This window comes from Lissotriton helveticus, chromosome 6 (genome assembly GCF_964261635.1).
Source record: "Lissotriton helveticus chromosome 6, aLisHel1.1, whole genome shotgun sequence".
Lineage (NCBI taxonomy): Eukaryota > Metazoa > Chordata > Amphibia > Caudata > Salamandridae > Lissotriton > Lissotriton helveticus.
Window position 1 is genome coordinate 771855552 of NC_136067.1, and position 14421 is coordinate 771869972.

At 51.2% G+C, this 14421-nt stretch overlaps 1 protein-coding gene across 1 annotated transcript in view; it reads left to right on the plus strand.

Moving 5' to 3' along the window:
- Positions 1 to 14421, plus strand: part of MDN1 (midasin AAA ATPase 1) — a 2221312-nt gene that overhangs the window by 1104326 nt on the left and 1102565 nt on the right. The window lies entirely within an intron of this gene.

Here is a 14421-nt window from a genome sequence, read left to right on the forward strand (position 1 = left end):
CCGTCGGTATTGTTTGCGTTCGGTGCCCAGTTCTGTTCAGACTCGCTTCCCGAGTTGGACATCCAGGGAGTCTCGTGACTCTTCGGTGATCGAGGCCCAGTCAACGCAGCAAGACCTTCGACGACGCAACATGGAACGGAGCCCGTTCAAGAAGTGTCCCGTGTGCGGATCGAAGTACCCACACATCGACGTCCACCCGGTGTGCAACAAGTGCCTGTTGCCGGACCACGATGAAGCCAACTGTATGGCTTGTCACGGTTTCGTTCGAAGAAGTCGATTCGGCATCGGCGCGTGGCGTGCATGGAGGCCCGGCAGTCGGCCCCGGCACCGGTGGACATCTTCGACAGCGAGGAAGCAGACAAACACGAAGTTCAGCTGCAGATTTCACCTCCAGCGGAGGAAATAGACTACGATTATCAGGTGGATGTCGAAGGCCTAGACGTAGAAGAAGTCGTCGACGAGGTAGGAGACGACAATGGGGCCATGGAAGATAGCTCCGTTCGAACAATTACAAAAGCTCAGGTCGAGGGATCGCCACTCGGCCTTACCCAAGACCTTCTACCAGGATCCACGGCCCCGCCTCCAGGCCCGCCTACGGACACTTCGGCGGAGCCGCCTTTGTCGAAAACTAAACCGAAAGTGAAACCTTCGGTGTCAACAAAACCGAAAGTGGTTGAAACGCCATCGAAACCGAAGACGTCTGCTCCCCTGTCGACACCCTCGTCTTCCGAGGTGTCGGGACAACCCAGGCCGAAGAAAGCTGTCGACCCGGTGAAGTCGGGCAAGAGCGTCCAGCCAAAGTTGACCAAAGGCGTCGAGCAGAAGTCCAAGAAGGGCGTCGAACCGGAGTCAAGCAAGGGCATCGAGCCGAAGTCCAAGACGGGCGTCGAGCCAGAGCCAAGCAGAGGCGTCGAGCCGAAGTCCAAGAAGGGCGTCGAGCCGAAGACTGGGGCCCCAAAAACGGTTACCCAGGCCGCCGACCCGATAAAGCCTCGGCCGGAACAGACCAAGTCATCGATGCTCGAGTCTTCACACGTTGGTGGACCAAGATAGTCTGTCGTGTCGACGAAGCTATCCGCTTCCTTTACGAAGCAGGTCTCGGACTCCCTGAAACGTATCAGGGACAAGCCTTCGACGGAAGACCCCAAGACACCTTCCGCCCCGAAGCAGTCAGTCCCCACGTAGAAGTCATCGACGCCGATCCTCTTCACGTTGCCGCCGAAGGTGGCACCGAAGGCCTTCGCACCACGGTCGGTGCCCGAAGCGAACTTGCAGGGTTCTGCGGGGTCAAAGCCTACTCACCCGGCTGGGGGCTTGAAGCATCGACCACCATTGGTAGAGGAGCAGTCGGAGCGTTTCATCGATGCCGACACCGGGAAGCTTTCGCTTTACAAACGGAAGATTACGGCGACGAAGCCTTTGGAGTCATACACAATTCCTCTAAAGTGCAAAAAGCCTGCTTCGGATTCACCGGTCTTGGTCGAACCACTGGCTCCTCGGACTCCAAGAGTTGCCACACCCTCACCAACTTATTCGGATGTTGAGGATGCTGGGGATGTGGACGAGGAATACAACTTTCCTGCCAACACAGATCCTGATGAACAACAGGACTCATGGGTGGAGGCAGGAGACCAAGGGGATCAGCAACCCGCCCTTGACCCTCAGGTCTACAACGTCAAGACCTCTCCCACTGAGGATTCTGCGGCATTCAATGCCTTGATCGAGAGGGCGGCAAAGAACCACGACGTTGAGCTGCATGCTGACCCTGTGGAGGTGGACTTCCTCTTTGACACTTTTTCGACAGCTGAAAAGACTGTGAAGACTCTCCCGATGCTAAAGGGGGTCCTGAAACATGCTGCGGACATCTTTAAGGAACCCACGCGGTCAAGGGTAGTCAACCCTAGAATTGAAAAAAAATACCGACCGGCACCTGGCGATCCAACCTACATCAAGGGCCAGTTGCCATTGGACTCCCTGGTCGTTTCTAATGCCCGCAAAAGGGCGAATTCGCAGACCACTGGTGAAGCTCCTCCCCTGGACAAAGAATCCAAAGTGCTGGAGGCATCAGAAAAGAGAGTTGCAGCTCAGGCGGCCAATATCTGGCGTTTCTCTAACACGCAGGCACTCTAGGCTCGGTACGACAGGGCATACTACGACACGCTAGAGACCCTGTTGCAACATCCCCCAGACCAGTATAAAGAGGCAGCGGAGATGCTTATCCAGGAAGGGAAGCTTGTCTCCAACGCTTCAATTAAGTGTGCACTAGACGTTGCGGACACTGCAGCCAGGGCAATTAACACCAGTGTGATGTTGAGACATCAGGCATGGCTCAGAATCTCCGGGTTTAAGCCTGAGATCCAAACTACCATGCTCAACCAGCCGGTAAACCCTGACAGATTATTTGGTCCTGAGGTGGATACCACCTTGGAAAAAATAAAGGATACCGAGACTGCTAAGTCCATGGGAGCTCTCCAGTCCCAACAGTTTAGGGGGCGCACTTTTCGTCGCTCAGGCAATAGAGGTGTTTCCAGAGGCCAGATGTCCCAGCAAACACAATTCAATAAAGGTGGGGCGCAATCCTCTTACCCCAAGCAAAGTAGAGGAGGTTATCGGGGCAACAGCGCCAAGGGCAGAGGCAGGGGCAACAACAACTCCCGTTCCTCCGCCTCCAACAAACAGTGACGCCCTGTCACTGCCCCCCGACCGTTCCACACCTGTCGGGGGGAGACTCCAGCAGTTCCTGCCAGTCTGGAAATACATCACCACAGACAGGTGGGTCAGGAAACTTATCCAGTTCGGTTATTGTTTGGAGCTCACATCCACTCCACCCAACATACCACCAAAACACCGTCCTATGTCCACAGAGCATTTGCACTTATTGCAGCAGGAGGTTCTTGTCATGCTGCAAAAAGGCGCTCTAGAGCTCGTGCCAGTGGAGGAAGAAGGCACAGGATTGTACTCCCTGTACTTCTTAATCCCGAAGAAGGACGGGTCCCTCAGGCCTATTCTGGACCTCAGGTCCCTAAACCAGTACATTCTCTCAGCACACTTCCACATGCTAACGCTGCAGCAAGTTCTTCCGTTACTCAATCAGGGAGACTTCCTCGCAACCTTGGACCTCAAGGATGCTTACTTCCACATTCCACTCCATCCATCACACAAAAAATACCTCAGATTCACCATTCAGAATCGGCATTATCAATTCAAGGTCCTTCCTTTCGGAGTGACCACGGCCCCCAGAGTGTTCACCAAATGTCTGGCGACAGTGACGGCGCACCTCAGGAAACAGAACGTACATGTCTACCCTTATCTGGACGACTGGCTGGTTCAGGCAAAGTCAGCCCAGCAGTGCGCCGCCATGTCCCACACCATTCACCTTCTTCACGGCCTGGGCTTCTCACTAAACTATCCAAAGTCGCACTTTCAGCCGGCCCATGTGCGGCAGTATCTGGGCGCGACGATAGATACCCTGGCGGCCACGGCTCAGCCAACTTCAGTGAGGATCAACAACATCCAGTCGCTAATCCAAAAGTTCAGACCGCAACACTCGCTTCCTGTGACAGTGTTCATGCAGTTGATAGGCATGATGGCCTCCTGCATCTTCATAGTCCCGCACGCGAGGTTACATATGCGTTCGCTCCAAGAATGCTTGGCGCATCAGTGGACTCTGGCTCAGGGACAGTTGAACGACCTAGTGTTGGTGACCGGTCGGGCATACAACTCTCTGCATTGGTGGAATCCACACAACCTTTGCAAGGGCCGACCGTTCCAGGAGCCTGTGCCACAGATTATCCTGACGACGGACGCATCTCTCCAGGGATGGGGAGCTCATGTACTCCACTACACGGTGCAGGGACTATGGACAACGCAGCAATGGAAGATGCACATCAACTACTTAGAACTGATGGCAATCTTCATGGCGCTGAAGGCATTCAAAGTACATCTGTGCAACAAGGTCGTGTTGATTCGGACGGACAACATGACGGCCATGTACTACATCCAAAAGCAGGGAGGTACACACTCTCCACAGTTGTCTCATCTGGCTCAGAGCATGTGGAAGTGGGCCATTCAGAGGAACATCTTCCTCATGGCGGAACACCTCCCGGGCACGGACAATCAGATGGCGGACCTGCTCAGCAGGTACAGCCACCAAATGCACGAGTGGGAGATACATCCATCAGTACTCCACCCGTACTTCCAGCAGTGGGGTCATCCAGAGATAGACCTATTCGCCACGAGGGAAAACGCAAAATGCCAAAGCTTTGCCGCCAGGTTCCCTCACCCACAGTCGCAGGGCAATGCGATATAGATAAACTGGTCAGGCAGATTGCGTACGCTTTTCCCCCAGCACCTCTCATACCGCTGGTTGCAAGAAAGCTGATGCAACACTCGATGACACTCATCCTGGTTGCTCCAACGTGGGCATGCCAGCCATGGTACACCACGTTTCTAGAACTCTCCGTGGTACCGCATCAACGGCTGCACCTCACACCCAGGCTTTTGACGCAGAACCATGGCGACATTCAGCATCCAGATCCGCAACAGCTCAATCTGGCGATCTGGCTCCTGAGGTCTTAAAGTTTGGCTACCTCGACTTGCCTCCTGAATGCATGGATATCATTCGGGAGGCAAGAAAGCCCACCACTAGAGCCTGCTATGCAGCAAAATGGAAGCGGTTTGTCATTTACTGTACTGAACGCCACATCAACCCGCTTGATGCGTCCATTCCCAACATCATATGTTATTTGTTGCATCTTTACAAATGCAATCTTGCATATGCTTCCATTCGGATACACTTATCCGCCATAGTGGCTTATCTCCAAAACCGGCAGCATCTCTCCGTTTTCAGGGTGCCTGCCATTAAAGCCTTCCTAGAAGGGCTGAAGCGGGTCATCCCTCCCAGGACCCCGCCAGCTCCTGTATGGAACCTCAATGTGGTCCTCACCAGGTTGATGGGCCCACCTTTTGAGCCTCTACATTCATGTGAGATTCAGTTCTTAACGTGGAAAGTGGCTTTTCTCATTGCTATTACTTCTCTACAACGTGTTAGTGAGCTGCAGGCGCTCACTGTACAAGAGCCATTCATGCAGATTCACTCAAACAGGGTGGTGCTGCGCACTAACCCTAAATTTCTTCCTAAAGTGGTTTTGCAGTTCCATGTCAATCAGACCATTGAACTGCCTGCGTTCTTTCAAAACCCAGAGACAGTGGCCGAAAGAATGCTCCACACTCTTGATGTCAAACGAGCTTTGATGTACTACATCGATAGGACCAAAGACTTTAGGAAAACACAACAACTCTTTGTTGCCTTTTCAGCCCAGCACAAAGGCAACCCCATTTCCAAAGCAGGTATAGCCAGGTGGATCGTTAAGTGCATTCAGATTTGCTATCACAAGGCTAAGCGCACTTTGACTGTCCCTCCCAGAGCCCACTCCACTCGCAAGTTGGGGCCTCTATGGCTTTCCTTGGTAATATCCCTTTGGAAGATATTTGTAGAGCAGCCACATGGTCTACACCACACACATTTACTAAACATTACTGTGTAGATGTGCACTCCAAGCAGCAGGCAGCTGTAGGGCAGGCTGTTCTTAAAACACTTTTTCAGACTTCTACAGCTGGCACAGGCGGCCGCCGTTAATGGAGGGACTGCTATATATTCTATGCTATAGATATGAATTCAGCAGCCCACATGCCTCGAACTGAATATGCTACTTACCAGTATGCATCTGTTCTTGGCATGTAGGGCTGCTGACATTCATATCGCCCGCCCTCCTCCCCGGCGCCTGTAGCGGCTGCAGACTTTTTTACACTTACTCTTAGCATGGCCATCGCTTACACTGTTACACTCCATCTTTGCCACAATGGCTAAAAACAATCTGAGGATGGAGTCGATGCCCATGCGCACTGTAGTCCAGGGGAGGAGCCACCTATCTCGTGATACTTCGAAGACTCTTCCAGGACAACAATGTGCAATCATTTGGATCCCAACACTAGGCGGCGATCTATGCTATAGATATGAATATCAGCAGCCCTACATGCCAAGAACAGATGCATACTGGTAAGTAGCATATTCATTGTGTTTCCATACATACACGCTCATCGTAGAATACATAAATTGTCTTTTGTGATTTCAATGTTGACTTGATGAAACTGATTGTCTGCTCATGTCCACGAGAGAAACCACATACTTTATTTGACCTGCAACTATGAGCTCAGAAGGGGTTGCATAGTCTGTTTTGGGACTAAAGTCATCAGAACTGCTCAGAAATGCTTTGCCTCCCTGTCCTTTTTCCGAATTAACTTATGTTTTTCCAGCAGATGAACTCTACAGTTATGCAAGTCTAGAGGAGCTCCATTTTTCCTCCATTGATAATCAGAGCAGAGAACGTATGACTTGGGACACCCAGAGTGTACTGTCATTCTTAATGAGGGTGCATACTACCTCTTAATCCTAGGCTATGCAGTAATTGGCAGTGTACTCATAGGCACAGACATTACCTTTACCTGTATGTGGATATGGACTACAGTATGTTGTTGGTTAAAGGTTCGTTCAGTTTCCTGAAACAGGTGTGAGTGCATGATGAGGTCGCTTCAGATTCTTGTGCTTGTTGCACATGATGATAGCTTTCCTTTGAGAATATTTACTTATTTCAGGATGAACATACCAACCTGTACCAACACCTTTCTATGTCTATATCTCCTTAACCTGTTTTACCTGGTGGGGTTCATTATGCCATTAACCCAGTCTGATAAATCTCCCCACCTCATTGAAATTAATCATCACTTTTATTGTTATTTGTCACTGTAGGAGGCTGGCTCAGTATATGGTGCACACTTAGTTAAGTGATACACCTAGCGCTAATCCAGTCAACCCGTATGATGGTTTTAGTGGTCTTTGATACTGTAATTGTGCCTTTAGTATTGTAATTGTATTTTTGGTTCCTCGCTGCCCTTTTCCGCGACCTTCTCTCCCACTCTGTGCATCCCCCCACTCCCCGCCGCTGCTCCCCTGCGGCCCGCCCCTTTTCTCTTCTGTACCATCTCCCCCCTTCCTATTCGCCGCCCCGCTCCCGCCTCCCAGCTGCTCCTCCCTCCCACTTCGCCATTTATGGCGGAGATCGCGCAGCGGGCGCGCCGTTGGCGCGCCAAAGGCAAGCCCGTCTACGACCGTCCACGCCTGGACCGCGTCCAGCTCCATAACCCCTGGACCTCGCCGGACCCAGACCAACCGACTGAGATACGACAACGCCACCCTCAACGCAACCCCTGGGAGGCTGTATGCAGAATGGAAACACAGGCATGTGCCCAATAAAAGCCAACGGCAAAGTCGCGGTTCCAGTTTATAAGAAGGACCCTTCCCAGTGGACCTAGAAGAAACCATGTGGAAGACAGAAGGTTAGAGGATCATTCCATCCGTGGTTAACCCAGGAACCAGGAACCAGGATACCTACACCAGGGAAGCTGGGTGCATATGTGGGATGTTGGAAACCGCTGTTAACCAGAGTGGAGGACTTCAAAGAATATGCTGCTATAGAAGACTGTGAAAGAGACTGGTGGAATCCAAGGGTGGATTCTTGAAGAGGAGAACCTTTAAGCAGAGGGGGACAGAGTCTATGCCACTCAAAGGTGATCAGGAGGCAAAGAAGAGCAATGGCCACCGATGTCGGAAGCCTCTTGTAGCCTGAAGATTTCTGGAGTACAGAGCCAAGAGGCTTTGACAATGGCAAGTCTATGCTTTGCACAGGGGTTCGGTCCCAGCTTTTCCGACGAGGGATACTGGCCTCAAAATTGCAGAGAGGACAGATCAGGCCTTGAGGGAGTTTAAGAACCACCACCTATGTTGCTGAGCCTTTCAAAGTCTGTGGTACGTCTGGAGGAGCAGACTGGTCAGCTTTGTTGCGTTGTGTGCAGATGCAGGGGAATAACTCCTTCGCTCCAAGGGAGATTTTGGATGTCCTTGAAGCCCACATGTCTGGTGAAGATCCTGGAAGAAGCACAGACATAGATGACGAAGACTTGAAGAACAGCGAGACAAGGAGCAGCACGAGTTTTCCTTGGTGCAGTCTCGGTTCCAGACAAAGTCCAATTGTAGTGTAGTTCCTATTATCCCAATAGGCTCTGCGCATTGGAATAATACCTTCAATAGTATAGACCTAGGACAGAGGTTAACTAGGTCTTCTACTGACGATATTAGACTTAAAGTTTTTGGTTTTGCCAGCTAGCTCAGAGTTCACTAGAAACTTTCTCGAATAGGAAAGGAGGAGTTTAACCTCCCTGGATAGACAAGAAGGGATTTAGTTTCTGACAACCATAGAACATGACAACTTTGCTCTCCCCTAATCAAGAGTGTATCTCTAGAGTCGTGTGAAAACAAAAGACAACTTATTTTACTCAGTCAGTTCAGTGCATTCTTAGTTTCACCAGATTGTAGAGAAAAGGAAGAGACGGGCGTGTTCAATAAAAGATGTTATTTATTGATCAGTCTCTTTTCTCGTACAAGAGAAATGAATCGATATTATTGCGATACTTATGGTTAAGTAAAGTGCATACAATAACAGCAGGAGTATAAAATAATACTGCAGAAGCATTGATATGGTTTCTAAGCCATATGATATTTAAAACTGATAAAATAGATACATACATATATACATTTGAGTAATCGTACTCAACTGGTGCTTCTAACCACGCCTACCCCAGTGTACCTGACCTAAGCGTAATACGTGGGCGGGAGTAGATAAGTAGCAGTTTAAGTTAAGTTTGTTTTGCCAAGTGACTGACTCAAGAATTCTCTGCAAGGGGTTATTCAGTTCTGTACCTGAGATCTAGAATGGTAGAGGGCTGGTATCTCTCGTCTCTGGTCTTGATATTCCAGCTGCCTGCGAGGGCTGCTTGGAAGCGCCGGAGCTGGATTTCTCGGCAGGAGAAAAGCAGCGTCTCGTTCTCAGCGCGTCAGGAAGGCAGGGCAACGCCAGTGGGGTCCGCTCTGTGCTGGCCTCTTCGGCAAGTCTCGCTGCTCCGATCTCGTCACCACCGCGTGTGTTTGCTTAAGGCAATGTCGGTAATATTTATACCTGTAAGGTGCCGAGATTGACGTAAGGATGGACATGGATACGTCAATAAGGATGTCATATGAACGGGCTCGTTCGCACATTCTTTTGCTGAAGTTCTCGGTGAAATCAAAACAATGGCCGCAGGGATTTTCCCAGGTTGTCATAGGTTTGATTTGTTTTGAGAACTCCGTATGCCTTATCAGGGGCTGGAGGAATAGTGCTTGCCTAATTAGATGGCAAGCGTTATGACCTAATCAGATAACGCGTTCCTGTGCCGTGGTGTGGCTTAATCAGATAACGGTTTCTTGTACCGTGGGATGGCTGCTAGTTAATTATTAACCAGAACAGGGTCAGGAATAGGGGGATCGATACAGAACCTATAGGAATACATCACACAATGAAGTCCAAGTGTCCAGACAGTCGAAGACTGATGTGGTTTTATGCTCGAGTCTTGTCCCAAGACAAATCTAAGGAACCATCCACAGGTAAGCCCTTATGTACCGTAGGGAAAAGGAGGGGCTGGCCAGAACGTAGACTACACCCATGTCCTTTGTCCCGTTTCTTGCCAGAGCAGGAGCCAAGAGCTCCCTAAACAGGCTCAAACTGGAGAATGCAAGGAGGGCACAAAATGTGCCCTTCAAAGTAGTCTGGTGGTGCTGGCAAGCACCCCACTACAGCCCAATACATTAGGTCCTGTCTGGGACGTGGTCACACCTCCCTGTGACAGGAAACATATTGTTCTACGTTCCCCTGCCCGTGCTCAGCAGCAGGAGGGCAAAATTGTGTCTGTGGTCGGCACCAGCACTAGCTTGCTGCAGACCCTGAAAGGCTGTTACCGGTCGTCCAGGAGGGTACCGCAAGGGAACCCCCCAGTACATGGGATCATAACCTCCAACACTGGAATCGGAGTTTTGGTATGACTTCAACATGTTTGATACCAAATCTGACCCGGTTCAGTGCGTGCACTATAGTGTTAGACATCTCTTAATGACTGATGTCCACTATATGTATTAAAATGGCTGACTGCACTTAAAAACCTGGAGAATCGACTCTGGGTTTGTAGGGGTGTCCTGCTCATGCAGGAGAACCCACACTCTCATAACTAAGCACTCTGCCCTCAGGACTGAAGAGCCTGCCTTATGGGTGACATATAGGTTTTAAGTGTAGTGACGCTAGATATAAGGAAACTTGTATCTATTTGGAGAGGTGTAACTACTGACTCACACAGGCTGCAATGGCAGGCCTGTAGTCCCAGTTTAAGTGGACTCCCATGGGTGGCAAAATACATGATGCAGCCCATGGGAGGTCATTGGTGTGCCTGTGCCCTGAGTACCATAGTACTGTATACTAGGAACTTAAAAGGATACACCAGTAGCCAATTGTGGAGGTACAGAAGTACATAATGTGGTCAATTTTAGGAGAAAGCACAGTGACAGGGGGTCCTGATTAGAGGATCCCAGTCAGACTCTTCAAAAACATACTGACACCAAGCAAAAAGTGAGGGTAACCATGAAAGCAGATCCTCGTTTCCTACATTCTCTAAAGCAACACGACCAGGCAGTTTGGCTTTGAGTGCAACCAATTGAATTGTCTTCAGTCTCTCCTCGCAAGCTGTTTGGTAGATGGCTTCTCCTACTGTGCCCAGCTTTCACAGACCATATGAGAACATTTTTTCCTGATCCTGGGTTGTCTCAGTGCTAGGTAGCAATCAGTGTAAATTGGATTACACCCTGAGGATGCTTTATCTCACTCTATGGGCAGCCACACTGTTCGCAGAGAGCTGAAAATGGTCCACTAAGTTTTCTAGCAACACCAAAACCTAACTTTGAGACATGCCTAGAAACATTTTAAGGTGAGCGAGCTATTGACAGTAACTGGTTTGGGTTTCTGATGAAAAGCTTTCTCTAACAGTACAAAAACTAAAGGAATGTAACTCTTGTGTGACAAACCACATCAGCAGCAACTATATTTTTGGTTGTATCCTGTTCAGTCTGCCTCCTCCTCTTTTGCTCCCATCACACCAAAATAATCTTGATATTTTGGAATTTCGGGAACCTTGTCAATAGGCTGGACATGATTTTGCATTGGAATCCTTGAGAAAATGAGATCAAGTTTTGCACCATGAATATTTTTGGGATTCCCATACTGTGCATTATTGCACATCCTGATAGTTCTTGAATTGTGTCTGTAGTGTTTAGAGTCTTATTTCTGCATTTGAGTCTGGAAGCACAGGCGAGAACTCTAGAGCCAAAAAAGTGAAAAAGGAAACGTTGTTTCCAAGAAATTGAAATGTCACAAAAAACTTAGAGGATTTAAACTGAACCATTAACTGGTTTCAATGAAAATTACCCACGCACCGAAGAAAAACGAATTACTGATGGATACTATCTGATAGAGACTACTAGCCACAGATACCTTCACGTAGAATTATCCCCAGGCGTGAGACTGGATCCGGAAACTTTTTTGCCACAGCATCCCTGCGCGCCGGGGGTAGGGAGGCATCACGCGACTCCGCCCAGGCGTCGTCCGCGTATGTGACGTCAGAGAGGTCACATAAGACCCACCCCAGAGCGCCTACGTCAGTTCCTTTTCCGCGTGCAATGTGGATCCGTTCCTTGCTATGGGCCTGTTAAGGGCCCGTTTTCTTCCATTTCTTTTTGGTGGAACAGTGTGCGAATGCCTTCGGGCTTCAAAACTTGCACGTTATGTGGGCTTCTTATGTCGGCGACGAACCCGCACCTCATTTGTATGTGGGGTTTGGGGGAGGATCACAGCACCACTGATTGCGCGGCATGCCAACAGTTTAAACCGAAGTCGCGGCGGGAGTGCCGGATGAAACTTCTATTGGCACGTCTCTCCAGGTCGACGTCCTCCCCTCGGTCTGCTTCGGCTTCAGATACGGCCGTGGTCGTTGTCCTCACCCTTATCCGATGTCAAGTGAGCATCGCTCCCCGGTGGGTAAGCGTTGCAGTTTGTCCCGCGGGCTGGTTTTTGGCCTGCTGGGGGCGTGGACTCCCCGTGTGTCGTCCTATCCACCGTTTCCCGGTTGTTGGGGCGTGAAGAGTCCAAATGGAGACATACGTGGCGGCTTTGCAGGCCTCGCTGGCGTCTCTTCCTCCTCCTTCCCCTCCTGGGGCGCCAGCGGATCCCTCGCCCTGCGCAAGGCCCTCCGCGGCGACCCCGTTGGCTTCGTCCCCGGCGCCGACTAGTTCGGATCCAGGCTTGGAGGATGTGCTGCTGTTGGGGTGCGGCTCCTCCGGGGCACCTCCTTCAGAGCACGCGACTCTGCCACACCGCACACTCCCACGGGAGTCCCTGTGGTGTCGCGGGAGGTCGCCGGGCTCGGGTTGCATCCCCGAGCCCCTCTCGGTCCTTTGACAAGGTGGTCCTGTCTAAGGCTGAGGTGACGCCTCTACGGTGCCGGCAGCCACTGGACCATGTGGAGCCACAAGTGTTGGTGAACCCTCCTCGTCGCGCTCCGGGTCCCTCTCGTCCCTCCCCACGGGTGGCTGTCTTGTCAGAAGTTGAATCGCACCTGGCACGCCTCATTGGTTGCCAAGCGATCTCTGCCTCATTCTGGGCCGCGGAGGGCTTCGGGTCACTCCCCAGGCCTGTCTCGTTCCCCCACGCAGGTGGGTGCCTCGACGGGGGTCGGGTCGGCGTCGTTCCGGCGACGCTCCTGGGCCGGTTCGGCTCCAACTCCACTCCGATCTCCTCTCCGGTGCGGGGTGACTTGGAGGAACCTTGTCCGGTGATGCTGGATGGTGCCAACATCCTGCCTCAGGCAGCGGACTCTACGGCTCCGTGTAGGGGTCGTACCGCGGATTCGTCTTCGGACGCTCTTTCTCCGGAGGCAGGCTGTATATTGGTGTCGTCCTCCCCGGAGACTGTTCGCTGTGAGGTGTCTTTTTCACCGGCTTTGAAGGGCGGCTCCCTGCCCTACCTTCGGCAGAGGTGTTCGTCGGAAGAGCGGCAGGTCCCTCATTCTTCGGCTACTTCTGATTTCCAGATCTGGCCTTTGCCCGTCCCGCTTGGCCTCGTGGACGGCCGCCTTAGTTTGCAGACCTCGCCCACGGAGGAGCTGCTTTCTCCGCCGCGGCTAGTAGTCTCTATCAGATGTACGAGTTACTTACCTTCAGTTACGATGTATCTAGTAGGGACGATTCTAGCCGCAGATTCCTTCACGGTCCACCCTTCCTTCCCTATTCTGCGAGGACCCTTGGGTTGGTCTTCGGTACTCGCCTCCCGGTGGGGGGCTGTGTCTCCTGTGAGTGCCTTCTTTGTTCTTGACGGGTGGCTCCATCTGGGGGCGGTTCATTGCTCCTTTGGTTCTTTGGAGGACGGGGTTCCGGTGCTCCGGTGCCCTGCTGCTCTGGCTACTCCAGGTTTTGGGGGGATTGCTTTCCATCCCTGCCCTCCCTCCCCCTCCCTCCCTCCCTTCCATTGCTATCCTCTGATTAAGGGTCATCTGGCCATGTTTTGCCCTTGTGCATTGTGGGTGATTGTTGGGCTGGCTTGGAGGTTTGTTGTTCCTGTCTGTCTTGGGACTCGTTCCCTTCCTTGCTCAGGATGGGGGTGGTGGTTTACTCTGTGTATAATGACCTTTACGCATGTTCTTTGCCTCAGGGGCACAGGGGTGGGAGGCTGTCTATGTGCTGGCAGGGTGGCTACACAGGTCTCTGCTTGTTCTTTCTTCTTTCCCTGCCTTTGGGTTCTGCGATGTTGGCACTACTCTGGTGGTGGTGTTAGTCACTGTTTCTTTTTTTATTTTTTCTGCTCTTCACACACTGTTCCCATGCTTCCACTGTCTATCTGGTGGTTCCGCGTTGTGGTGCGGAAAAGTTCTCTGAAGAAAACTGACATAGGCGCGCTGGGGCGGGTCTTATGTGACCTCGCTAATGTCACGTAAGTGGACGATGTCTGGGCGGAGTCGCGTGATGCCGCCCCGCCCCAGGCGCGCAGGGATGCTGTGGCAAAAAAGTTTCCGGATCCAGTTCACGCGTGGGGATAATTCTATGTGAAGGAATCTGCGGCTAGAAACATCTCTACCAGATACATCATTACCGAAGGTAAGTAACTCATACTTTAGCCACAGATCCCTTACCTTATGATTATTTCTCAGGCATAGACTGGATCCAGAAACTTTAAAGAACTTCTCATTCCACTCCGAAGATGACCAGCAGAGCTGCATAGAAGTGCTAACCACACAGTCTGACGCCTGTTACTTTCTTTTCACTGCTCCGGCACAGATCCAGTGCTACTCCTTACTCTTTTAGCAAGTGTTCCACTTTACTTTTCCCCAAATTTTAAAAGTGTGCGAAGGGTGTCTCCTGCTAAAGCAATGTGCTTTAAGCCGTGTAGGTACTGCTGC